We start from the raw sequence: 26,600 nt of genomic DNA, 5'->3' as shown, positions 1-26,600 counted from the left end.
TGACTTTATGAATGTTTACACTTCTGAGATAAAGAGATCCTGTGAAGCAAATGGATTAATGGCTATCTAAGTGGGTCTGTTTTGAATACTATTTACATCTTGTTTTTCATCCATAGACCTCAACCACTGTCTCTAGGGATAGCACTTCCAACATTTTCCAATTCCACAGCAAATAGACTTCCCTGCCAGGAAGCTTCATGTGATGCTTATCGAAATTTTTCTGCCCTGCATGTTCTCCTTTCCTCGACTTCAACCCTTCTCTGCCAAGTACCAATATAAGGGTGGTTGCTTTGTTTTTCTTTTTTAAAAGTGGTATTTATTAGTCTAGGAAGGTATGGAGAAAATACTAGAAACTCGTGACAAAGATTTGTGAGATTAAATAGGTGGGAAAAATTCATAGCAAGTAATAAACATTTTTCTGAGCCCCCTGAAGCTGGACAATCACTGTTTGGATTCTTTCACCATAAATCCAGGTGAAGGAATTTGGTTCCTAGAGTAGGAAAGAGGATGGAGTTTGCAAGGTTCAAATATCCATAGACATGACTAAGCAATTCATCTACAGGTTCCCAGGTCTGCTCAGGGTCTCTGAAGACTATTGGCAACCACGGTCCTTGCAAATTTGGGAAATGCACTTGGAGAAAATTGATATGAGAACCCTGGAATAAAATTTCATTTGGGGAAGCACAGAATTAGAAATAGAAACTTCCCTGTCCATTCACCAGAAAAATCAAAGAAATGAAATGGTGTCTACAGGATGAAGTATCATATGGCCTGCTTCTAGAAGTGGTCCTGAAAGCTTGTGTAACTTTGGAGGCAGAATCAGCATGATTTACTAATAAATGCAGTATGAGGGAGAGGTTGGGGATGACTCCCAGGTTTCAGGTTTAAGCAGATAATACCCTTTACTGTTGTTGAAATCTGTTATGGACTATGGAATTGGGGGGGGGGTAGATTAAGGAAATGATAAGATTTAAGGCCTGAGAATGAGAAGGAAAGAAAGTCAATAATTAAAACATTGAAACTGGAACAAAAATAAAATGAATAAAAAATTAGAAACATTTAAGGAGAGAACAAAAAATATGAGAGACAACAGGAACAGAGGAAAAGGAGCAGATCAACTTACTGTTGCTATTTGGTCTTGGTCTTGGTCTTGATTTTCTTTTTCATAAAACCTGAAGTGTTTACAATGTAAATTCTATAAGACCAATTTAGTAGTTTCAGGGGTTTTATAAAGGCTTAATCAGATTTAAATTTCTTGGAAATGTTTGCAAACCAAAAAAGGTAATGTTGCCCTAATCGTGTTTTTTTCTTTTTTCTTTTTTATGACCACAACGGCAACATGTGGAAGTTCCCAGGCTAGAGGTCAAACCAGAGCTGCAGCTGAGGAAGCAGTAGGATGAGGTGATTCTACTAAAACGCCTCCTTGATAAAAGAGAATTAGGTCAGAGTTCCTGTTGTGGCTCAGCAGGTTAAGGCCAAAATCATTAGCCTATCAGAAGGATCGGCACCATGAAACCCCAGCCTATCTTAGCTCCTCCTATCATCCCCTTTCTTTTATCTCTATGTTCCAACCCCACTGAATTTATCACAATTCTATTTAAAGCAACAACTTTTTTTTTAATGACCATATGCCTTTGCATATACTATTTTCCGTAAAGGTTTTTACTTTTTTGCTATATAAGAAATTCTTTAATCTCCTTCCAGAGTGAAAAAAAAAAATCACTTCCTCTAGGAAGAACTACCTGACATCCCATTCAAGAAGATTTGGTTGTGTGGACTGGAGAACTCCCGTTGTTTTTGGCAAATCTCTCCATTAGAGCACTCGTCACACAACTGTAATTTGAAATTTTCTCTTTATGTGTCAGTTTCTCTTATACACTGTGGACTCACTCCACAAGATACTAAGTAACCATATTTATAGACATATTACCTAGAAGAAAACCTAACATTTGTAATTAATTGTTCCATGTCTGTATTTGTTTGATTATTTATTTATTTAGTTAGTTATTTAGTTATTGCTTTTTAGAGCTACACCTGCATCATGTAGAAGTTCCCGGGCTGGGGTTAAATCAGAGCTATAGCTATCTGCCTACACCACAGATCTGGGCCACATCTATGACCTATGCTACAGCTTGCAGCAACACCAGATCCTTAACCCACTGAGCAAGGCCAGGGATTAAACCCATCCTCATGGAGACAATGCTGGGTCCTTAATCTGCTGAGCCACAGTGGGAACTCCTATTTTTCTTCCTCTTTTAAAGCATAGATTTCATGACAAGAAAGTTTCTTGCCTATCTGTTCATTGTTCTATTCCAAGTGTCCAGCACAGAAATTATGAGTTGATGTTCTGACAGTTTCAGGGGGTAGGAGATAATAACTGAGGATATGTAATTAATGGTACCTGGTAGCCTAATGGAAGTGAGAAATGAAGAAGGAGACGTCAAGGCATGGCATAGGGTCTTGGGTACATGATGATTTCATTCACTGAGATGGTGATCACTGGAAGAAGACAAGATTGAGGGTGAGGGAGAGGATGAAGATTTGTGTTTTATTTATTCAATACATTTATTATTTAGTAACCATCAGAATGCTATTTTAAGTGCTTTACAAATATTAACCCATTTAACCATCATAACAATTCTCTGTGGTAGGTATTGTATAATCTTCCTTATACAGATAAAATTGAAGCATAGATAGATTCAGAAATATTCCCAAAGTCATCCAGATGTTAGGTTATGTACATAAGCTTCAGAATCCATGAGTTTGTCTCTAGAATCTGTGCTCTTAAACACTTTACATGCTACTGAGCTCAGCTTTGAATATGTTTTGGACAGGTTCAATTTTGGACACATGGTATCTGAGATGGCCATAAGGGGGATACGTTAACTGTTAGATATTTATATGTTTAATTATAATAATAAATCTTGATAGAGAAAGACATGTGGCTCAGTTTCTGTATAAAGTGGGATTTAAAGAATCATTATTTAATAGCCAAAACTAATTTATATACTTTTCTTTAAAGACTTCAGAGGATATCCCTATATATAATCTATAGCAATCCTTGTTTAAATCCTCTTTTCTCTCTAATCAACTAATCTTATACCACAAAGTCCCTAAGACTCTAAAATCTCTTGCAATCTCTAAGGCAGGGATAACAGTTTTCCTTCCCCCAGCTTTCTTGGCTTTCTGTCTTCTTTCTCATCTCTACCCCTCAAAATTTTATTACATATGTAAACAGATTCTCTCCCAGTAAGAAATAATTGGGGTTTTTTTTTAGGATTCTGAGAAGAGGGGAGAAATTAGATGACAGTCATAAGATTCACTTTGTAGGGATGGTGAATTAGGGAAGTCTGTCAACACTCTCATGTGAGGTTTCTTTACTCTGCCACAGATGCATTCTGGAGCTCAGAAAAGAAGAATGCACTATGCACTTTGAGAATAGTTTGCATATAGCTAAGAACAAAATTGTGTAAGTGTGATCAAAGGGCTTGTACGTGTAGAAGAAAAGTAAAGGAGTTCCCTGGTGGCTTAGCGGGTTAAGGATCCAGCATTGTCACTGCTACAGTGTGAGTTCAGTCCCTGGCCCCAGAACTTTTGCGTGCTACAGGCGTGGCCAAAAAGAAGAAAAGTGAGCCAACGATGAATAGCTAACAAACCACTTTAATCAGCCAGTAAAGACTCTGAAAAGTAAAGCAACAGTCTGAGAATTTAAACTAGTATAACCAGGAGAGTAGTATTTTAGAAGTCAAGGAAGCAGAGTTTGAAATAGGGCTAATATGGTCAATAGCCTTGAACACCGCAAAGAGATCTAAGAAAATAAGATCTCATGGGTCTCTGCTGGATATTTCAGAGTTCAGTGGGGACCTTGTCAAGAGCATGTTTAGTGAAGTGATGAGCTCCAAAATTATAGTGTGCTGATGAGTATCTGCAAACTGCAGAGGTAGACAACTACATAAATAAATGATCATACATAAAATCCTGTGTACCTCTTAACAAAGTGAAAGGTATGCTCCTTTCACATATCCCTTAACTGCTATTATTTTTATTATTGAGCTCTAACGTATCTCTCATAATTCAAAACAAGCAATTGAAGCAGTTTAAAATGTGTGTACATAAAATAGAACTTAATAATACTAGAAATTTGAAAGTACCATATCAAACTGATAGTTCATTTTTCCAGAAACTAGAAATGATATACTTCCTGTAACTGAAAAATAATTCTCAATTTTTATTTTATGGCATTCAAAGCAAAACACTAAACTCAATTGATTACACAGGATCTGGCATTGCTACAGCTATAGCGTAGGTCCCAGCTGTAGCGTAGGTCCCAGCTATGGCTCAGATAAGGAACTTCCTTATGCCATGGGTGTGGCCATAAAATTTTTTTAAGAAGTCTTAAAATGCTGGAGAATATATGGAGAAAAGGGAACACCTCCTACACTGTTGGTGGGAATGGAAATTGGTACCACCACTATGGAAAACAGTATGGAGGTTTCTCAAAAAACTAAAAATAGAACTACTATACGACCCAGAAATTCCGCTCCTGGATATATTTCAGAAAACAAACAAACAAAAAAACCCACTAGATTGAAGAGACATGCACCCAATGTTCACAGCAGCACTATTCACAGTAGCCAAGACATGGAAGCAACCTAAATGTCCATCAACAGAGGAGGGGATAAAGAAGACGTGGAATACTACTCAGCCATAAAAAGAATGAAATAATGCCATTTGCAGCAACATGGATGGACCTAGAGATTATCATACTAAGTGAAGTAAGTCAAGAAGAGAAAGACAAATACCATATATCACCTATATGTGGAATCTAAAATATGACACAAATGAACCTATCTATGAAACAGAAACAGACTCACAGACATAAAGAACAGACTTGTGATTGACAAGGGGAGGAGGAGTGGGGGAAGGATGTATTGGGAGTTTGGGATTAGCAGATGCAAACTAGTATATTTAGAATGGTAAACAAGTTCCTACTGTACAGCACAGGGAATTATATTCAGTATCTGTAATAAACCATAATGGAAAAGAATATGAAAAATAATATACACATCTGAATCACTTTGCTGTACAGAAGAAATTAACACAACATTTTTAAATCAACTATGCTTCAATAAAAATAATAGAACACAATGGGCTCATTAAGTTTAAAGAGTAGAATTGGAATTCAAGGAGGCTGAGACAATTGGGAGTTTCAGGGCAGAGTTTTGGAGAGTAGTTAGCTACACAGAAATAAAAAGCTATGGAAAATTTCAGAGGGGTTCCCTTTACTATTAGTTGAATAATAAAATCTACATGTGTACCCTGAAACTTTTTGAGACTAAGCTAAGTTCAACCAAGAAGTTGCAAGCTGATCAGTCACTAGAGGTCACATATAAGGCATGTGGGTACCAACAAGCCATAGTAGAGAATCCTCATTGATCACTTAGGACATTTGGTAGAAAATCCAGAAGTACCACATCTTTTTTCTCTTTTTCCTTTTTTTTTTTCTTTTTATGGCCATACCTGCAGCATATGGAAATTTCTGGATTAGGGGTTGAATCGGAGCTTCAGCTGTGGTCTAACGCCATAGCCATGGCAATCCCAGATCTGAGCCACATCTGTGACCTACGCTGCAGCTCATGGCAATGCTGGATCCTTACCCCACTGACTGAAGCCAGGGATTGAACACACATCCTCATAGAGACAACGCTGGGTCCTTAACCTGCTGAGCCACAATGGGAACTCCAAGAAGGACCACATCTTAATAGTGCTATTAAATTATCCCTAGAGTAAAAGCTATCCTAGACTTTCCCTTATAAGACTTTTTAAAAAGCCTTAAAATGATCAAACTCAACCACAGCTCCTCATCCTACAATAAAATATGACTAGGAAGGGCCTAGTTGTATAAGCATGGAAATATGACCCACCAATAGAAGAAAAGCGACTCAATATAAAAAGACTCAGAACTGAATGGGATATAATGACACGGGAGGGAAAACAGCCATTATAACTGTATTTCCATATTTGAAAGAAAAGATGAACTCAGTAAAAAATAAAATGGACAATATTTTAAAAGGAAACAAATAGGAGTCCCACATATGAAATGGCAGTGTAAGGAGCTCTGAGGACTTGTTCCCCAGTGAAACATCCATACTAGTGAAGATTATTTCTTAAAAAGAAAAAAAAAATTATAGTTTCTGGAAATGGTTGTGAGGCATACAGGAAATAAAATAACATATTCAATAAAATAAATGAAATCTCAGTCAAAACAGGGTGAGTTCGTGGACTGTTGAGCCATGACTTCCTTCCTCTTTTCCTCCCAGATCAGGGTGACAGAAGCTACTCTCTGAGTGGGTGTGGTCAAGGTGACATGTTTCCCTCTCCCTTCAGTATCTTACTGGGAATAGCAGGCTACTGGCATTGATAATCTTTTCCAGCTGCAAGTTATAGAGACTAAATAAATGCCTCTTGAGTTGGCAGAGAGGTCACGGCTTCTACCCAGTCCTGCCTGGGAGTGTGGAGGCTCTGCCACAGCCATGACATACCAAGAATACTGGAACCGTGGTTACCCTCACCCAGCCTGCTTGTAGGGCAGAGGTTCTACAGCAGTAGAAGCAAGCCAAGGATACTAGAGGCTGCTGCTCTCACCCAGCACCCTGTTCATAGAGCATGGGTGTCACTCTTGCCCTCAGTGCCAGAGCAGTGGATCAGATATAGAAAATAAGCCAATAGTAAAAATAAAATAGGATCATTTCAAAAATTCAACAAATCCAAAAGAAGGCAGAGAGGAGGGTCCAGGATGGCAGAATAGGAAGATCCTGAGTTCACCTCCTCCCATGGGCATGACAAAATTACTGCTCTTTACAGAGAAATTATTCATGAATGACCTGAAAACTAGCAGAAAAAATCTTCTACAACAAAGTTATAAAGAAGTAACTGCAATGGAGTTCCCTGGTGGCTCAGCAGGTTAAGAATCCTGCATTGTACTGCTGTGGCTTGGGTCCTTGCTGTGCGTGGGTTTGATCCCTGGCTCAGGTGCTTCCCATGCCATGGACACAGCCGAAAAAAAAAAAAAAAAAAAAAAAAAGAGTTACTCTAGAAAGTAACTGTAAAGAGGCAGTATATTATTGACATAAGTATCAATTTATAGATCAGTGGAACAGATTTGAGAATCCAGAAATATTTCCACACATACTACGTTCAAATGATTTGTCAAGAAAGTTTATAAGGTAATTCAATGGAGAGGGAAGTCATTTCAAAGATAGTGCTGAAATAAATATGGAATAATTTCCATATAGAATAAATAAACCTCAACCCTTAACTTACTCCATACCCCAAAATTTAACTAAAATGGATTACAGTCCTAAACATAAAATATAAAGCTATACAACTTCTGGAAGGAAACAGGAAAAAGTATCCACAATTTTGGAATAAGTAAATATTGTCTACACAGGACACAGAAGCACAAACCAGGAAAAAAAAAATTGATAAATAAGAATTCAAAAAATTTAAAAACTTTGCTCTTCCAAAGATTTTGCTAAGAAAAATGAAAAAGTAAGCGTCAGACTGGGAGAGAATATTTTCAATACATATATCTGAAAAAGAATTTATGTCCAGTGCATATAAGAACACTATTACCTCCATAATAAGAAACAACTTAATGAGAGAAAAAAAAACAATAGGCACTGATTTCTTGAATACTGAAATCTTGAACAGGCACTTCAAGAAAGAAGATATAATCATGGACAATAAGCATATGAAATGAAGCTTAATGTCACTGATCATCAGGAAAATGTAAATAAAACACATCAAGATACCATTTCACACCCACTAGAATGGCTAAGATTTAAAAGACTGTTAATGCTAAGTGTTAGTGAAGAGTGGAGCCACTAGAACTCTCAGAGAGTTTTGGTAGGAGTGTAGAAAGAAACAACCACTTTTGTGTAACAGTGTGACAGATTCTAACAAGGTTAAACTAAATGTACACTTAACAAATGACATAGCAATTCCACTTCTAGGTATTTATCCAAGAGAAAGGAAAACATACATCCATATAAAGACATATCTTAATACTAATACTGACTTTATTCAAAATAGTTAAAAACCGAAAACAGCCCAAATCCCCATCAACAACTGAATGGATAAACATATTCACACGAGTACTACTTCATAATAAAAATGAGCAAACTACAGATACACACAACAATATGCATAAACCTGAAAAACATTTTGCTGAGCAAAACAAACAGATACAAAAGAATAAAGGTATATAATCTATTTACACAAAACTGAAAGGAAGAATATAATCTTTAATTATTTATAGTATATTAGTGGTTGACCGGGGCCAGGAGTGGAGGTTAGGATGACTGCAAAGAGATGCAATGGAACTTTTTAGAATGATGGAAATGCCCTCTATTTTGAATGTATGGTGACTACATGGATGTGTGCATTGATCAAATCTCATGAAAGTAAATATGTGTATTTTATTTTAAGCAAATTACACTTTAATAAAGTCTGTTTTAAAAGGATAGTGTGGGTAAGTAAACATTTATCAGTATTACAAAAGATTGCCGAAGGAATAAGATTTTTATAGTTATAAAAATGTTAATATAGAAGGTAAAAATAGCTAGAGTTATAATTTCCTGCTTCACCAGTTAATTTGGTGCAAGAATAGGTGGAGCAGTAGAGGATTTACAAGGACTCTCAGAAGATGGGACTCTCAAGTTCCCATAACACCACCGTGGGTTAAAGATGGTGATAATTGTTCACATGTATTAAGCATTTATTATATACCAGATACCAATGTAAGATTTTTATAAGCATTGCCTCTGGATCCTATTATTTCCTCATTTTATATGATTAAACTGAGGCTCAAAGACATTTGGTAACTTAATATCACACAGCCAGTAAGTGAAAAGGCTACAATTCAAATCTGAGCTGTTCTGGCCCCAGAGGTTGAACTTTTTTTAAAGTGGCAACAAGCTTCTTACCTTATAGAATTTAAAAAACTGAAATGTACACCACACACTATAAACTTACCATTTAAATTATGCCATTCAATAGTTTTTAATATATCCACAGGTTGAAACAAAATTCATGCTAATTGCAGAATATATTTGTCACCCCCCCAAAGAAACATCATACACACAGTAGTTCTTCACCTCTTCCCACCCCTCCCTCCCTCCCTCTGGACCTTAGCCACCACTAATATGCTTTTTATCTGTATGATTTTGCCTGTATCAAAGATTTCATATAAATAAAATCATACAATATGTTTTTATGTGTCTGGCTTTTTTCACTTACCGTAATGTTTTCAAGGTTCATCCATGTTGCAGCATGTGTCATTTTTTTCTTTATGGCTGAATAATGATCCTTTGAATAGAAACACTACATTTTGTTTATTCATAAATTACTAGAAATTTGGGGTTTTTCTCCACCTTTTTGCTATTATGACTGAGGCCTGGTAATGTAAAAATTTTTGTGTAAATTTATGCAGATTATCAACACACAACCTAAGACTGAAATAATGGCTAGTACTACTATTTGTTTGAGAAAGATCGAGCAAATGGCTTGGAGGTTTTGGGGTTTTTTTGACAGCCTTTTGGAAATTTTGGAATAGTTCTCGTGAACATGGCTCACTCTAGTTCCAGGCTGCTCTTAAGAAAACAGTTCATACTTCAAACAGGGAGCAAAAAATAATCTAGGACCCAGAGTTCAAGGACCTTGCTTCCTCAAGAATAAAAGGATCAGAAAATAATCAGAAGGACTAGATGATTCAATGGCTTAGGCTGTAAGTGCTAGTAAACCAATATAGTGGACAAGAAGGGTTTGGATGGGACTAACAATGTTTAAAGGCAAGCCAAGCTGGACAGAAGGATGTGTGATTAAACACTTGCAACTTACCAAGTCTGTAATGAATGCGAGATCTGGGGAGACCATAGAGATCATCTGATATTACCTTCAGTGCATGAAGCACAGAGAAGCCAAGAAGTACACGGGGTCACATAGCTAGTTAGTAGGCAAGAGTCTCTAAGATTCCTAATTTGGAGTGGTGCCATTTCCACTATATCATATTTATTTGCTCTGATAAAATAGTTATTTTACACAGTGGGAGCCCATGGGCCACATTGTAGGGAACAGTATACCACAGGAAAGGTGAAAGGAACATTCACCTAAAATCCTAAGGGTTCAGTCTTTGAAGAAACACTTAACTTAATCCTTTGTTAGGCATGTAATAATCCCTGGCTATTTAGAACCCAGCCAAGCAGCAGGGATGTTTACTTACTCATTTGGTTGAGAGTATATTTTTACTGTAAGTTAAAGCATAAAAATGTTTAAGCTAATTTGGGTAGCTATTGAGTTAAAACTCCTTAAAAAACCCTAGAAAATATATGCCATTAAAAAAATCAGCCTCTGCTTCCTTTGCCTTGTCAGCTGCTGCCTTTGTGCAGACACCAGCAACCTCAAACTGCACTGTCCCTGCAGGAAGGAGGAGCTGCTATGCAAATGAAGAGCTACTCAGCCAGCTCACTTGTTTTTAGCCAAGGCTATTGCATCATTTTTAGTTGCTCGGGACAGAAAAACGCTTACAAAGCAAAAGGCAGTGAAATGATTAGATGCAAAGTTCTGGCTGAACAGTTCATTTAATCTGTTTATGCAATTGCTACTGTGTAGGGCATTGGGGTTTCCCTGAAATCAGATACAGCAAGCTTGTGCCCAGAGTTACAGGGGCCCAAATCACTTGCCAGCTAACAGCACACCAGGTAGAGAGCAGCGCACAAAGTGCACCTATAGGCTGTCAAGGCTTATCAAAGCTGAAATCCCCCTGAACCATCTGTGTGCTGGGTCTGAGACTCCTAGGGCGCAGTATGCTCCTAGGGGTTGCGCACAAATCTAGGTGAGAAAGGAAGTTAGTGGAGATTCCCAAGAGTCCTCTCTAAGATTCTGAAAGGGGAAGACCTCTTAAATAATATCGTCTTGCTTCCTCCTACCCCACCTCGACCCCTTCACCTCTTGTGAAAGCTTTATTTCCACAGCCTGCAGAGCAATGGACTAAACAGAGGAGGTGAGCTAGTTTAGCAAAGGAGCAACAGACATGCCTGCCTGAGCCAAGTACTCACAAGCATTTCTCACCTGGTCCTCAAAACAACCTCAGGAAATGGAGATTATTAGTATCCCTGTTTTACAGATGAGGACACAAAGGTTCCAAGAAATGAGGGATCTGTCCACAATCACGCGGCTAGAATAGGCAGGACTTTAACCTAAACAGTCTGACTTCAGTGTCCATGTTCTTTCTACCTTATCGAGACACCTTTCCAGTGAGGTAGCTCCTTCCTCACCACCCCCAGCTCTAATTCTCCCATGCCCTCAGTGTACTCAGGGGTCATCATTAGTTTGCCTCACAATACCTTAACTGTCTCTGTGGATGTATATGTGTGTGTTCCTCTGGGAACCCTTGGAAAGCAGTTTCTGTTTCAAATATGGATCATAGCCTTTCAGGTACCCATCATAGGGCTGGTGCAAAACAGGTTCTTATTAATATTGGTAGGAATGAGGTGAGGTTTGCCTTTAAAAAATTAAAAAAAAATTTTTTTTGTCATTTTAGGGCCGCACCCATGGAATATGGAGGTTCCCAAGCTAGGGGTCTAATCAGAGCTGTAGCCACCGGCCTACACCACAGCTACAGCAATGCCACATCCAAGCTGAGTCTATGACCCTAGGCCACAGCTCACGACAATGCCGGATTCTTAAGCCACTGAGCAAGGCCAGGGATCGAACCTGAGTCCTCATAGATAACTAGTCAGATTCGTTTCCGCTGACCCATGACGGGAACTCCTAAAAAAAAAATCTCTTTATTAAAGAAAGATTAATATAATAAAGTCAATCATTTTATTTTATTTATTTATTTATTTGGCCAAGTCCATGTCATGTGGACATTCCAGGGCCAGGGTCTGAACCCGTGCCACAGCAGCAACCCAAGCCACAGAAGTGACAAGGCCAGATTCCTAACCCACTGCGCCACCAGGAAACTCCCAAAGTCAAGCATTTTAAAGTGTACAATTCTGTGGTATTTAGCACATTCGCAATATTGTGCAAACATCACTTCTATCTAGTTTGAAAGCATTTTTGTCACCTGAAAAGGAAACCCCTTACCCATTAAACAGTTATTCCCATTTCCCTCTCCCAGAGCCTCTGACAACCACTATTCTGCCTTCTACTTTTGTGGATTTAGCTATTCTAGATATTTCATATAAATTGATTCAAATAATACACAACCTTTCATGTCTGTTTTTTTCCACTTAGCATGTTTTTGAGATTCATCTGTGTTATAGCTTATCACATTAAGGTTCTCCCCAGAGAAAGAAAACAAATAGAAGGAATATATCTCTACTTCCTATCTATCAAGATACACACACACAGAGAGAGAGAGAGAAAGGGAGAGTAAGGAGAGGGAGAGAGAGATTATGAGGAATTGGCTCAAGCAATTATGGAGACTGAGAAGTCTCATGATCTGTCATCTGTAATTTGGCGAACCAGGAAAGCTGATAGTGTAATGCAGTTTAACTCCAAAAGCCTGAGAACCAAGGGAGTATAGTTTAAGTCTGAGTCTGAAGGCAGAAGACTGACATTGCAGTTGAGCTGGACCGAGAAAAGCAAATTCTCCCTTCATCCACCTTTTTGTTCTATTCAGGCACCTCAATGAATTGGATGATGCTTAGTCACATTGGGAAGAGCAATGTGCTTTGTTCGGTCTACTGATTGAGTTGTTAATCTTATTTGGAAACACCCTCACACACACACCCAGAAATAATGTTTAATAATACCAGTGCACTTCCTGACCCAGTCAAGTTGACACACAAAATTAACCATCACAAATGTATCTATACTTCAGTCCTTTCTGTGGCTGAGTAATATTTCATCGTATGAATATATCACATTTTGTTTATTCATTCTTTAGGTTGTTCCTACCTTTTGGCTATGGTGGATAGTGCTGCTATGAATATTTATGTACATAGGTATATCCAAATACCTGTTGTCAATTATTTTGGTTGTATACCTAGGAGAGGAATTGCTGGGTTATATTTCATCTCTATGTTCAACAATATAAGGAAGAACAAAACTATTTTCATAAGTGGCTGCAGAATTTTATAATTACACAAGGAATAAATGAGGGTTCCAATTTCCCCACAATCTCACTAACATTTATTATTTTTCATTTAAAAAATGATAACCATTCAAGTGTGTGTGAAGGCATATCTCATTACGGTTTTGATTTGCATTCTCCTGAAGACTAAATCTGTTGATCATCTTTCATGTGTTTATATCTTGTTTGGAGAAATGTATGTGGAAGTCCTTTGCTCATTTAATTTTTTCCTTTTTGTCACTGAGTTGTAGGAGTTCTTTGTATACTTTGGAAATTAAGTCCTTATTAGATATATGATTTGCAAATATTTGCTATTTTTAGGTTGCCTTTTCACTTTCTTGATATTATCATTTGATGCATAAAGTTTTTAATTTTGATGAAGTACAATATATACATTTTTTTCTCTTGTTGTTTGTGCTTTTGGTATCATATATAATAATCCATTGCCATATCTAAGATCATTAAGATTTACTTCTGAGGTTCCCATTGTGGCTCAGTGGAAATGAATCTGACTAGTATCCATGAGGATGCAGGTTCAACCCCTGGTCTCTCTCAATGGGTCAGGGATCTGGCATTGCTGTGGCTGTGGTGTAGGATGGCAGATGTAGTTCCGACTGGACCCCTAGCCTGAGAACTTCCATATGCCCCATGTGTGGCACTAAAAAGCAAGAAAAAAAAATTTACTCCTGCTTTCAGCTTAATTTTTGTATACACTGTAAGGGGTTCAATTTCATTCTTTTTTTCTTTTATTTTTCCAGTTTTATTAAAATATAATTGATATATATCACTGTATTAGTTCAAAGTTTACAGCATGATGGTTTGATTTATTGTACTGTATTGTACTGTAGTGTATTGTATTATTGCATTGATATATTGTAAAATGATTACCATAATAGGTTCAGCTAACATCCATTAACTTTATTCTTTTGTTATGTGGATTTATCTATGCATCTAACTTTATCGTTTTTATTTTTTCCTCTGTATAATCAAATTACTATCTAGCATCCTTTTATTTTATCCTGGAGGACTCCCCTTTAGTATTTATTGTAGGTTAAGTCTGCCAGTGATGAAAACTTTCATTTTAGTTAAACTGAGAAAGTCTTAATTTCTCTTTCATTATCGAAGAGTAGTTATGCTGGATATGCATTTATTTGTAAAGTTTTTTTTTTTCCTCTTTCAGCATTTTAAGCATATCACCTCACTGCTCCTGGCCTTCATGGCTTCTGATGAGAAATTGGATGTTAATCTTATTAAGTATCCTTTGTATATAATTAGTCATCTCCCCCTTGCTGGTTTAAGAAATCTTTGTCTTTTGACAATTTGATTACAATGTGTCTTGTTGTGAAACTTTTAAGTTTATTCTGTTCATAGTTTGCTGAGATTTTCAGATGCACAGATTTTTGTTTTTCTGCAAATTTGGAAAGTTTGACCATATTTCTTTAAATATTCTTTCTTTATACACTTCCTTCATGATTCCTATTAAGCATATGTTGGAATTCCTGATTGTATTCCACAGTTCTCTTAGGCTTTGCTCATTTTTCTTAATTCTCTTCTTTTAACCAGGACCAGATAATTTTAACTGATCTGTCTTTAGGTCCACTGATTCTTTCTTCTGCTTGATTGCATCTGCTGTTGAACCCCTCTAGTGAATTTTTCATTTCAATTATAATACTTTTCAGGTCCACAGTGTTTATGGTTTTTTAAAAATAATTTTCCTCTCTCTTTATTGATATTTTTTGTTTGTTTTTGTCTTTTGCTTTTTAGGGCTGTGCCAATGGCATGGAATTTCCCAGGCTAGGGGTTGAGTCGGAACTGCAGCTGCTGGCCTACACCACAGCCACAGCAACTCCAGATCCAAGCTGCATCTGTGACCTACACCAAAGCTCACTGCAATGCCAGATCCTTAACCCACTGGGCAGGGCCAGGGTTCAAACCCACATCCTCATGGATACTAGGTGGATACTTAACCCACTGAGCCATAATAGGAACTCCCTCTTTATTGATATTCTTTATTTGCTAAAAAAAAAAATAATAACTCTCCTGGTTCCTTTACTTCTTTGTCAATGATTTCTTTTAGCTCTTTGAGCATATTCAAGACAGTTGATCTAAAATCTTTGACTATTAAGTCCAACATCTCAGCTTCCTCATGCATAGTTTCTACTAATTAATTTTCCTCTATGAATGGCCCCCTTTTCTTGTTTTTTTTCATATGCTTCATAATTTTTGTCAAAAACTAAACATTTTGAATATTACAATGTTGCAACTCTGGAAATCAGATTCTCCCCAGGCTTTGTTGTTGTTGCTTGTTGTGGTTTGTTGATGCTTGCTTATTTAATGATTTTTCTAAAATATTTTTGTAGGAGTTCCCATTATGGATCAGTGGTAATGAACCTGACTACATCCATGAGGATGCAGGTTCAATCCCTGGTCTCACTCTGTGGGTTAAGGATCTGGCATTGCCATGAGCTGCGTTGTAGGTTGCAGACATGGCTTGGATCCTGTGCTGCTCTGGCTGTCGCATAGGCCAGCAACTGCAGCTCTCATTTGACCCCTAGCCTGGGAACTTCCATATGCTGCAGGTGTGGCACTGAAAAGCAAAAAAAAAAAAAAAAAAAAAAAAAAAAGTAAAGTCTGTATTCTTTGTCATGTATCGTCACTGAGGTTTGAGTTCTGTTGCCTTAATGGTCAGCTTGTATTTTGACAAAATTACCTGTAATCTTAAACATCTGGAGCCAAAAAAAAAAGTAGAAAAAAAGATACTCTTCCGGTCTTTGCAGACTGGCTCTTTACTGAGCACTTCAATGCTTAGAGAGGCTGTTTACAACTCTGCCCTTGCCTTTATTTCCTGTTTGAGCAGATCCTGAAGGCCAATTAATGGTGAAATACTAGAGCTGTCTCAGCGATTTTCTGAAAAAGCATTCAGTTTGGGGCATGAAAGTGGCTTTCTCAATTCCCCATTATAACAACTTTAAATTTAAAGCTTGAGTATAATCTTCTTTAACTTGATATTCTCCTCTGGGGCAGGAATATTCCCTTCTGGACATATTGGGGCATTCTCACCCCCATTTCTTTGCTGGACACAGCCTACTAATGGCCAGTGGGTACATGAAAAGACGCTCAACACCACTAATTATTAGAGAAATGCAAATGAAACTACCATGAGGCACCACCTCACACCATTTAGAATGGCCATCATTAACATGTCTATAAATAACAAATGCTGGAGAGGATGTGGAGAAAAGGGAACCCTCCTACACTGTTGGTGGGAATGGAAATTGGTACAAATACTCTGGAGAACAGTATGTAGGTTCCTCAGAGAACTAAATATAGAACTACCACATTGGAATTCCCATCATGGCTCAGCAGTTAATGAACCCAACTAGCATTCATGAGGATGCAGGTTCAATCCCTGGCCTTGCTCAGTGTGTTAAGGATCCGGTGTTGCTGTGGCTGCGGCGTAGGCTGGTGGCTACAGCTAAGATTCGAATCCCAGCCTGGGAACCTCCATATACCATGAGTGCGGCCCTAAAAAGACCAAAAAAAAAAAAAAAAAAAAAAAAAAAAAGGAACTACCACATGATCCAGCAATCCCACTCCTGGGCATATATCCAAACAAAATTATAATTCAAAAGGTATATGTGGAGTTCCTGTGGTGGCGCAGTGGTTAACGAATCCGACTAGGAACCATGAGGTTGTGGGTTCGATCCCTGGCCTCGCTCAGTGGGTTAAGGATCCGGTGTTGCCATGAGCTGTGGTGTAGGTCACAGACGTGGCTTGGATCCCGCATTGCTGTGGCTCTGGCGTAGGCTGGTGACTACAGCTCCTATTAGACCCCTAGCCTGGGAACCTCCATATGCTGCAGGAATGGCCCAAGAAATGGCAAAAAAGACAAAAAAAAAAAAAAGATACATGCACCCCTATGTTCACTGCAACACTATTTATAATAGCTAAAACATGCAAACAGCTTAAATGTCCATTGAAGATGAATAGATTAAGAAGATTTGGTACATATATACAATGGAATACTACTCAGCCATACAAAAGAATGAAATAATGCCATTTGCAACTAGAGATTCTCATACTAAGTGAAGTAGGTCAGAAAGAGAGAGACAAATACCATATGATATCATTTATATGTGGAATCTAAAATATGGCACAAATGAACCTATCTACAAAACAGAAACAGATTCACAGACATAGAGAACAGACATGTGGTTGCCAAGGGGGAGAGGGGAGGGACTGGGATGTACTGAGAGTTTGGAGTTAGCAGATGCAAACTATTACATTTAGAATGGATAAGCAATGAGATCCTACTGTACAGCACAAGAAAACTATATCCAATCTCTTGGGATAGACCATGATGGAAGATAATATAAGAAAAAAGAATGTGTGTACACACACACACACACACACACACACACACGGCCGGGTACTTTTGCTATATAGCAGAAATTGGCACATTATAAATTGACTATAATCTAATAAAAAATAAATTAAACCATGCAGATCAGATCATGAGATGATATATTTAAAGTGTGGAAAACAACACTGTTAACCCATAATTATATATATAATTATATATGATATATTATATTTATATATGTATAGCAAAAATTTCCTTCAAAAATGAAAGAGAAAATAAGATAGCACCAGATAAACAAAAAGTAAAAGAATATACTGCTAGCAAACCTGCCCTCCTAGAAATACTAAAGATAATTCATTCATTCAGGAGGAATGAATAGAACTATACAAAGAAAATTTTTGTATGCTACTAAAATTAAGTATTAATCCAAATGAGATTGTTATAAATTAGCATGTTAATTGTAATCCCAAGGACAACAGTAAGAAAATAACTCAAATATAAAAGAAGGGCCTCAAACAGATATTTGTACACTAATGTTTATAACAACATTGAGTAACTGAATACTGCATCCAAAAAGTAGAAACAACCAAAGTGTCCACTAACATTTGAGTGGATAAACAAAATGTCACACACACACACACACACACACACACACACACACAGAAATATAATTCAGACTTAAAAAGGATAAAATAGAAATACATGCTACAGCATGGGTGAAACTTGAAAATGTTATGCTAAGTGAAATAAACCAGACACAAAGTACAAATATTGTATGATTCTAATTTTATGAGGTTCATGTAATAGTGAAGTTCATTGAGACAGTAAGTAGAATGATGGTTGTCAGGTGCTGAGGGAATGGAGGAATGAGGAGTAATTGTTTATTGATTCTGGGACGTGCACCATAGCATCCACTACACCACCAAAATGTGGATACCAACCTCCATGCCTGGGGATTTTCTCCCACCTTATGAGTCTTAATAGAAAACACAATCATCTCTCAGTGTAGAAGATTACCAGCTGCCCTTGCCTGGGCAGGTCATTTACGCACCACACACTGAACACTCCTGTCCCAGAGGAACGGGGAAGAATACTCTTTCTGGGTGTGGTGACAGTTATAGGAAGCTCAAATTCCAGGGGCAGCAGTAGCAATCTCCAGCGTACTCAGTGGCAATATCAAAAATAGTACTCTCACTTGATCACTTTTGCAGTGAGATTTCAGCCATTGCTTGTTGGTTACGTAAACACTAAACCTGGTTCTCCAGCCCTCTCTGTGACTCTACAGATTACCTACAAACCTTTCCATAAATTCCTTTTTGATTAAGATTGTCAAAGATTTGTTTCTATTGCTTTTGACTAAGAAACTTGACTGAAACAGTGAAGGGATAAGGAATTTGGGGCAGAGAATGGAAGATGTGCCTAAGCAGGGAAGAGGAAGAGAACAAACAATATCAATGACCTATTTTACACCAGTTGCTGAACTAAATTCTGACAAATCTCTAAATTGAATTAATCCCTATATTTACATTGCGACATAGGTATTAGTACTCCTCTTTTACGCATGAAGAAATGAAACTCAGAGAGATGACATACATTGCTCAAAATCACATACTTATAGGCCAAAATTTAAAACCTGTATGTCTGACTCCAACACATCCCTGTATGCTAGTGCTCTATTCTAGTATTCTTTAAATGTGCTACATGGGATTATCTCTGAGTGCAGGGGACTAGGAGGATGGCAGATAGGCTGAGTCACACGGATGTGGGCTAGGCCCCAGTTCAGTTTCAACTTGAGTAGCTCTGAATTGTATATTTAATATAGTGTAGTACTACTTAAGATTTTGATTTAAAAAAATAAAATATATATGGTTTTAGAAAATATCCCTCCCTGGTCATTTATACACAGTTCTCTCGGCCTAGAGACCTCCTCTCTCTATTCTTTTGTTTGGCTGATACTTACTTAGAGTCTAAGCAGGAGATAGTGCCGGACTGATTTGTGTTTTAGCGAACGAATCCTTACCTCCTTATCCCAAAAGAATGGCTGAAGGTGAGGCTGTCAGGTCTTGCCTGAAATATAAATACTGTCAAGTAGGTAAGCCTTCCAACAGCCTTCAGGTTATGTTAAGGAATCAACTGCTCCATCAGCCCTCATTTAAAGGTCCATTCTGCTACCTGGGACTATCTCATCAGTACTCACTGTGGTACCAGTAACACTCAGAGTGCTTTCTTTGTCCTGAGATCCAGCTGGGACCTAACAGTTTTAAATAAAGCTGTACTCAGCTACTGGGGCAGTCAGTCAGAGGGCAGGCCAGTCCAGGGCCCAGCCACGATGCCACTCATGTGGAATCCTTTGGTTAAATTATCTTCATGCAGTCTTTAGGCTTCAGCTACTTCAGGAGCACAGATGTGTGCCAGCAAAGGCATTGCCATATTGGCTCACAGTTTGGGGGTGGGTGTCACTCAGTAGAGCACAGGAAACTCCATACCAATACCCTGAGTAAAATACTCCAGAGCCTACCAGTCTTGGGAGAGTTTAAAACCATCCATCAGGCAAGCCAGCTGTGCTGCTGACTTCAACCTGCTGCTTTCTGCCAGCATTCTCCTTGGAGGCTACCCCTGGAAGAAGCAAGGAAGAGCAGAGGACTGTTTCAAGGGCTGGCTTTGATGAGTGCTCCTTACAGGGTCCATTTTGAAGACTCTGCTTCACTCTGCTCATCTCAGCCAGGACTGAAGGACGGATGAGATGAGAACCCCATCACTTGGTCCAGGCTCAGCTTGGAACTTTGAGAAATCAGAAATTTTCTGCCAAGAAAATGACAAAAAGCTTCCCACCATTTTCTTCCTTTTCTGACTTTGCTCATGAAGAATTCCTAAGAGGAGCTGACAGGGAGGAATAAAGGGGAAATACAACGCCAAGCACAGAGCAGAGATGAGGAGTCAGACAGGTCTAGATTGCATTCCAACTCTGTCATGGAAAAGGAAATACTGGACAAGTCAGCTCCTCCTTCTTGAGTTTTTAAATTTCTCATTCACAACATGAACATGACTATTTCACAGCACTGTTGTGGGCAGTGAATAAAAAAAAGTAAGGTGCCAGAGTTCCCATCATGGTGCAATGGGTTAAGAATACGACTGCAGAGGCTCTGACCTCTGTGGAGGTTTGGATTCAATACCCAGCCCAATGCAGTGAGTTAAAGGATCCAGCATTGCTTCAGCTGCAGCTGTGATTTGGTCACAACTGTGATTTGGTCACAGCTGTGGCTTGAACTCAGTCCCCAGCTCAGGAGCGTCCATATGCTGTGGGTGTGGCCATAAAAAAAATAATAAGGCACCTAGCAGGGTGTCTGGTATAGACAAAGTAGTCAACAAATATTAATTTCCATCCTATCCCATAGGCCGAGCTTGTTAGGTAAGAAAAGTCTTTAGCAGACATGAAGGCTATGTCTCCTTCCCCCAAAGGTAGTTGCTCAAATAGACAATGTAGCTGCACCAAGAGTTCATTTGATAACATCACTGCCACTCTTCTCTATTTTCCCACCAATTCTACTTTCTTAATGCTCTTTCAAGCAAGTATGGCCTTTCTATCAGTTCCTTATGCAGGTCCTCAAAAGGGTAAAATATTGAAAGTAAAACAGCGGAAGGTACAAATATTCTCTCAGTTCAGTTTCACATCAAATGTTGAATCACATCTTGCTTCTCCTTTAATGCCTTTAGCAGTTCATGGCCCCCTAGAGCAGGCTATTGCACAGTCCTTCTAAAGAAGGAACCCAAATATTAGCAGATGTAATCTACTTGCTGATAATCTTTTCTGAGTCTTAGTTGGGCACACATGGGCTGATAATGGAACTGAATATTGGAAATGGCACAGTGAGGGAATATCCAGAAAATCTGTTTAACAAGGAATTGAAGGAGCCATGCAAAGGTGAGACAGAGGAAGGAGGGGACAACGTCAGAACAAAAAAAAAGTTAAATGACTGAGAAGAGGCTGGGTCTCTGGTGGCTTCAGTGGAAGAGAAGTATGCTTACACATACACGTGCACAGTGTTACCTAAGAAGAGAGTTAGAAAAAAGAACTAGAGGTTGCCCTCAGTGGGTAAAGAGTCTAACCTCTGGACTGCCCTTTCAGAGCCCACATGGCTCCTGGCAAGTCTGTCAGCTTATCAGCACTGGTGGTGGCAAAAAGCTTTGCCTTCTGACCCCAAGATCCATTTGATTTCTGTCCTGCCCATGGCATGACTATACACTGAAAAATACCAAGATGATATGCGCTTGAAGGGGAAGCCCAACCATCTCTATATTTGGAGAGTGTTTAAAGGCCACATCTGACCTAGACATGGTTTGAGGCTTCACCTACATCTAAGACATATCTGTCTGAAGGGGAAGCTATCCAGAGTGACAGAGCTCAGGCCAGAAATTATTAGACTTGGTACTTCCATTTTTAACACTCTCTTCTCTCCTTGTGGCTAATATCTCCAGGACCACAAGTACTGCTACCCCAGAGAAAACTGGTTCCATCTTTCTTTGGTGACTGCCATGCCAGTATTGGGGTTGGGTTTCCCACATATTATTTTGATCTGTCAAATCTATCCTCAAAGAGGTGTTTATTGGAACAGCCTGAACATTTCTCTGGAAACAGTGTGTGTATAAACACTCTATACGAAACACATGTGCTTTGAAAGTGCTTATGAGAGCATTCTCCAGTTTTAAAAAAATCAATAAAACTTGCATTAAATATTGATGTCAAACTGTTTCCTGCCCCTCTGAGTATAACTGAGCTTCTGAAAAGATTGTGCATTTCCTGTGATTGTTGCTTAAAGTCCAGATAACAACCAAATGGTATGGGTACTCCCCTCTAACACATGAGTACAGTGCAGGTGTCTGGAGGTTATGTGTACTTGCCTAGGATGAGTGCTTCACCACAATGGACCTGGTCTTCCAAAAGGCCATTATCAGTTGGCTGTAGAACTGCTTTTGCAAGTTCAGACCTTAAATGAACTACAGTGGAATGCCATTCCTAGTTGTGACACTTTGACACAAATTTTAAACCTCAAAGATCAGTTTTTATAAGTGCTGATAAAAGGAAATACCTACTGAATTTTCACTTAAAAATAATAATCACCTTTTACTCTTTTATGGTTATTGTTCTAGCAAGAATCACTTAATTCTATGTAACGTTTACAATTCCCCTTTACGACTAGCTATTAGCTCTTGAAAGCATTAGTGTCCCCAGCATAAGCACATTAAGTCCCAGGTCTATTTTCACTAGCTACATAATACTAAGAAAGTCATTCTACCTTTCAGCATAAGCCTCAGCTTTGTCCTTTGAGAAGAGGGAAAACACCACCTACACTTTAGGGTTACCAAAAAGAATAAAGGGGATATTATTTGCAAAGCACCTAGAATATATCCCCTGGCACATAGTAGGTGCTCAATACTACGAGTTGTTTTCATGTCTATGTAGTTTACAACTACATGTTTATTAAATTAAATTAGGTTACAATGCAATATGGCCACTACCATTAAGCACTGATGGAAACTGAAATAGCTCATTGTGGTTTCTATATATTTTGCTTTCTTCTTCTAAGAAATCTATTTTTAGTTGAATAATATCCACAAGATTGCAGAAATTCCTTTGATTAAGGGTGGTTTGTTTTCTGCTGATCTATATTTGATGCTTACTTTTTGGAACTTACTTTTAAACATCATAATATATCATTCTATTTTGTTTCCTTTTAACGTTCAAAACAAAGGAATAAGATTCTTGCTTGTATTTTCAAGGGTTTGGACTTTAAATGTTCCTGAGAAGTGTTATGAGCCCTTTTCTTGGTAAATGTAGAACCTAGTATTAAAGTCACAGAATGAAATGAGGGAAAGTATTGTTCACAGAAATTTGACATGATATTAAAAGCAATGGAAGATTTGCTAAATTCAAGACTGTCGGCACATATACTATGGGCTCACTCTAATCTGTATGCACAGAATCTGTATGCACAGAATCTGTACGCACAGAAGAGGAGACCAGCGCAAGAGTGCTGACAGGAGTGGGATTTAGACCAAAGGTAATCAAGGAGAGGAAACACTTCTGCAGCCAGCCCAGGAAAGGAAATTTAGGGATAGGAAAGAGTGTGAGATACCCCTCAGAAGGAAATGAAAGCTTAGAAAGGAGGGTGGCTGATTAAGTGGGTGGTTGTTAAAACAATCTAGCCCCAACATTCTCCTGGTTCAATACCACTCCCACCAAATGACAAGGTGGGGGTGGGAGGGATGCTAAAAGGAAGCAGTGAATACTAGCTACCCAAGGTCCTGGTTTTCGTGCATGTGCTATGTATAAATGAGTCAAAGAGAAGTCAGGACAGGAAGTCAGAAGGCCTGGTTACTGTGCTCAACACTGCCACTCACTAGCTGTGGGACACTGGGCAAGTCCTTTGTCCTCTATGGGCTTCTATTACCCTATCTATAACATGAGAAGTTTGAATGAGATAATTTATAGAGGGCCTTCCCAGTTGATCACCATTCTGTGTTTTTTCAATCCCAGAAGATAAAAATACAGAGACGCAAAAGCAAGCTTCTTGTTAGTTGTTTCTATCCCCTCCTCTGAGAGTAAAGATCAGGGGGGTTTTTTTCTATGTTAAGAACCTCGGGCAAAAGTTGCTTAAATAGAATTCAGCAAACCACTAAATTTAAATACTTCTCACCACCACTTTGATTTCTGCATAAACATAACTTGGGTGCACTATCATGGGCTTGAATAGCTTGGGTTTTTTAGCCTAGCCAAATCAAGCTTAAGTACTTGAGCCTGAAATGTTTTAGAAAGACTTATCCCTGGACAAAGAGCCTGGGATTAGCCATGATTGCAATCACAGAGGTGCTGGAGCCCCTCCCACTGATTTCAGCACTTCTCTGAAGAGCTAGGCAAATGTTCAAGTGTGAAAGTTCCCATCGAATCCTGATCTTTTTAGTGGAGTTATATTTTCAAAGCAAGCTCAAGACCACAGGGGTCTTAGTGTGAACAATCAAATTCCAAGCAAACAGTCTCACCCCCACTCTTCATTTCTCTTTCTTCTTCTGGATTTTGCTATTTATTTGGGAACTGCTCTTTCATTTGGTTTGGGAGACCCCCTTCTGAGCCAGAACCCTTTGTTTTAGTATGTTCCAGAGATATCAGAACCTGCATTAATTCCACCCTTTGTCATTGCCAAGGTGTTGTTTAAAATTGCTAACTTTTCCTTCAGTGGTTATGCTAAATGTACATAGAATAAAAAAGATCAGCATCCCTTCCTTTTTCTCCCACTAGGCCAAGCCAAAGCTGCATACTTCCATTGAGGTGACAGAAGGTATACGAGGCAGCTGGAGCAGCAGCTGCTGCAGCCCCAGGGTAATGCAGCTCTTGTCTGGCTTTGGGCCTGCCTGTCCATTTCTTACCCTACAGTCAGGATTTTGAACTTCTGTCTTTTATACAGAGGGGAGACCCTGCATCCTGGATTTTCCAGGAAAATTCTCTTTTCAAGTGGTCTGTCCCACTCATGCTTGTGTCTTAATTTTGGAATTGAAAAGGCGGTTTCTGTATCTATTTTGTCAGTGGCACAACTAAAGTTCTCAATGAAAATACTGTTTTAATTTTGGGCAACCCTAAATAATTGGGCCATGTAAAATTAAAATTCCCTCTATGGTACACATCTGTGAACTTGAGAGGTAGGTAGAGGGTCAGTAGAAGAGTTTATATCTCTATAGTAAAATCCCCTTCCCAGGCAGTCAGTTGAGAATGGGGAAGATCCCCAGACTGTCTTCAATGCACTACTGTCCTTTGACATTGAAGTCTGAGACACAGAATGTCAGAGCTACAAGGAGTCTTAGAGACCATTTCACTTCCACCTTTTACAGGTAAAGTCACTGAGGCACAAAAGGGCAAGTAATTTTTCCAAGGTCAAATGCCAAGCCAGTGGTTGAGATGGAGTTCACACCTGAACTTCCTATTAGAACCTGCTAATATTTATCAAAAATAAAAAAGGGACAAGACCCAAGAGATGAAGGAAATGTAGGGATATGAGCTAATAAAGGGCTTGGGGCTTAGACACTACCTATGGCAGAAAGGCTATCCTTCTTAAAGAGAACTGAGCACAGAGCTATGTGCCCAGAAGAGATGAGACAAGTTCAGTGATATGGACAGCACTGTCATACTGTTCGGGGAGATTGATGAGGAGCTGGGGAAAGGGATTTAATTTTCCAGACATTAATGATGCTAAAGGAAATAGTTCTGCCTCTTGGTGAAACTATGTAAGATATAGGCTGTCATGGCACGGAAGTTCAAAGTGACCCTGCAGATGAGATGACAAGAGCGGTCAAATGACCCAAGGGGATACGAGAGAAGGCTTGGAGGAGCCTAAGTAAGCTTTGGGATTGAGTCACTACCATGGAACTGTCCTGTACAGAATATAGTCACTGAGATTCCACCAACAGTATATTTACCCTTCAGGTAATAGCTCCTGGGCTTGCCCACCACACTATAGGAGGAGGCCATGTAGTACAGCGGATAAAAGTGGAGGGTCTGGCACCAGCCAGACTTAAATCTGTATCTGGCCTTATGTCTTGTATGACCTTGGGAAAGTTGCTGACCTTCTCTGACCCTCAGTTTCCTCATGTTTAAAGTGCAAGGAGCTTCAAAGGATTATTGTGAAGATTTCAATAAAATAACATTTGTAAGAATGCCTAGAACATAGTATGTACTCATACATGCAAGCTGCTATTAATAATGATCAGCTGAGAGTGAAAAGGTCCATAGAATTCAGACCCAAAGTGGCTTGGATCACTAAAATATCTCTTTTTCCTTGATGAAAGTATTAGAGCACTTTCGATCTATAAAATGGATATATAACAACAATGCCTTAGTGTTGTTACCAGAGTCACAGAGATGAGTGTACAGTGTCTGACCCATCAGGGTAGTTGTTATTATTAAACTGGGGTTACAGTTTCCATAGATGAAAAGAAAAAGGATGAGCCAAATCCAAGAGCTCTAATCTTCACCCTTTTCCTGAAAAGGTGGCAGCGTAAAGATGCCAGTACCACTGTAGAAACATGGGAGTGGCTTTCCTGTGAGGG

General features: G+C 38.8%; 1 long non-coding RNA gene across 10 annotated transcripts in view; it reads right to left on the bottom strand.

Annotated features, from left to right (window-relative positions):
• The window catches only part of LOC102158351 (uncharacterized), a 758,918-nt gene that overhangs the window by 406,634 nt on the left and 325,684 nt on the right, over positions 1 to 26,600 (bottom strand). For 6 of the 10 annotated variants that reach the window (XR_014835884.1, XR_014835889.1, XR_014835883.1 and 3 more), the window contains one exon: positions 2,402 to 2,499. The exons of 3 other annotated variants lie outside the window; for them this stretch is intronic. This is a non-coding gene — a long non-coding RNA (uncharacterized LOC102158351). Of the gene's footprint in view, positions 1 to 1,123; positions 1,173 to 2,401; positions 2,500 to 9,300; positions 9,370 to 26,600 lie in introns of all 10 variants that reach the window. One more of the 10 variants, XR_014835886.1, reaches the window with a different exon arrangement.

Source organism: Sus scrofa, chromosome X (genome assembly GCF_054392235.1).
Source record: "Sus scrofa isolate SSC_HxYL_T2T_F1_AM1 chromosome X, Sscrofa_HxYL_maternal_Yorkshire_Landrace_v2.0, whole genome shotgun sequence".
Lineage (NCBI taxonomy): Eukaryota > Metazoa > Chordata > Mammalia > Artiodactyla > Suidae > Sus > Sus scrofa.
This window is presented reverse-complemented; position numbering and strand designations above follow the sequence as displayed.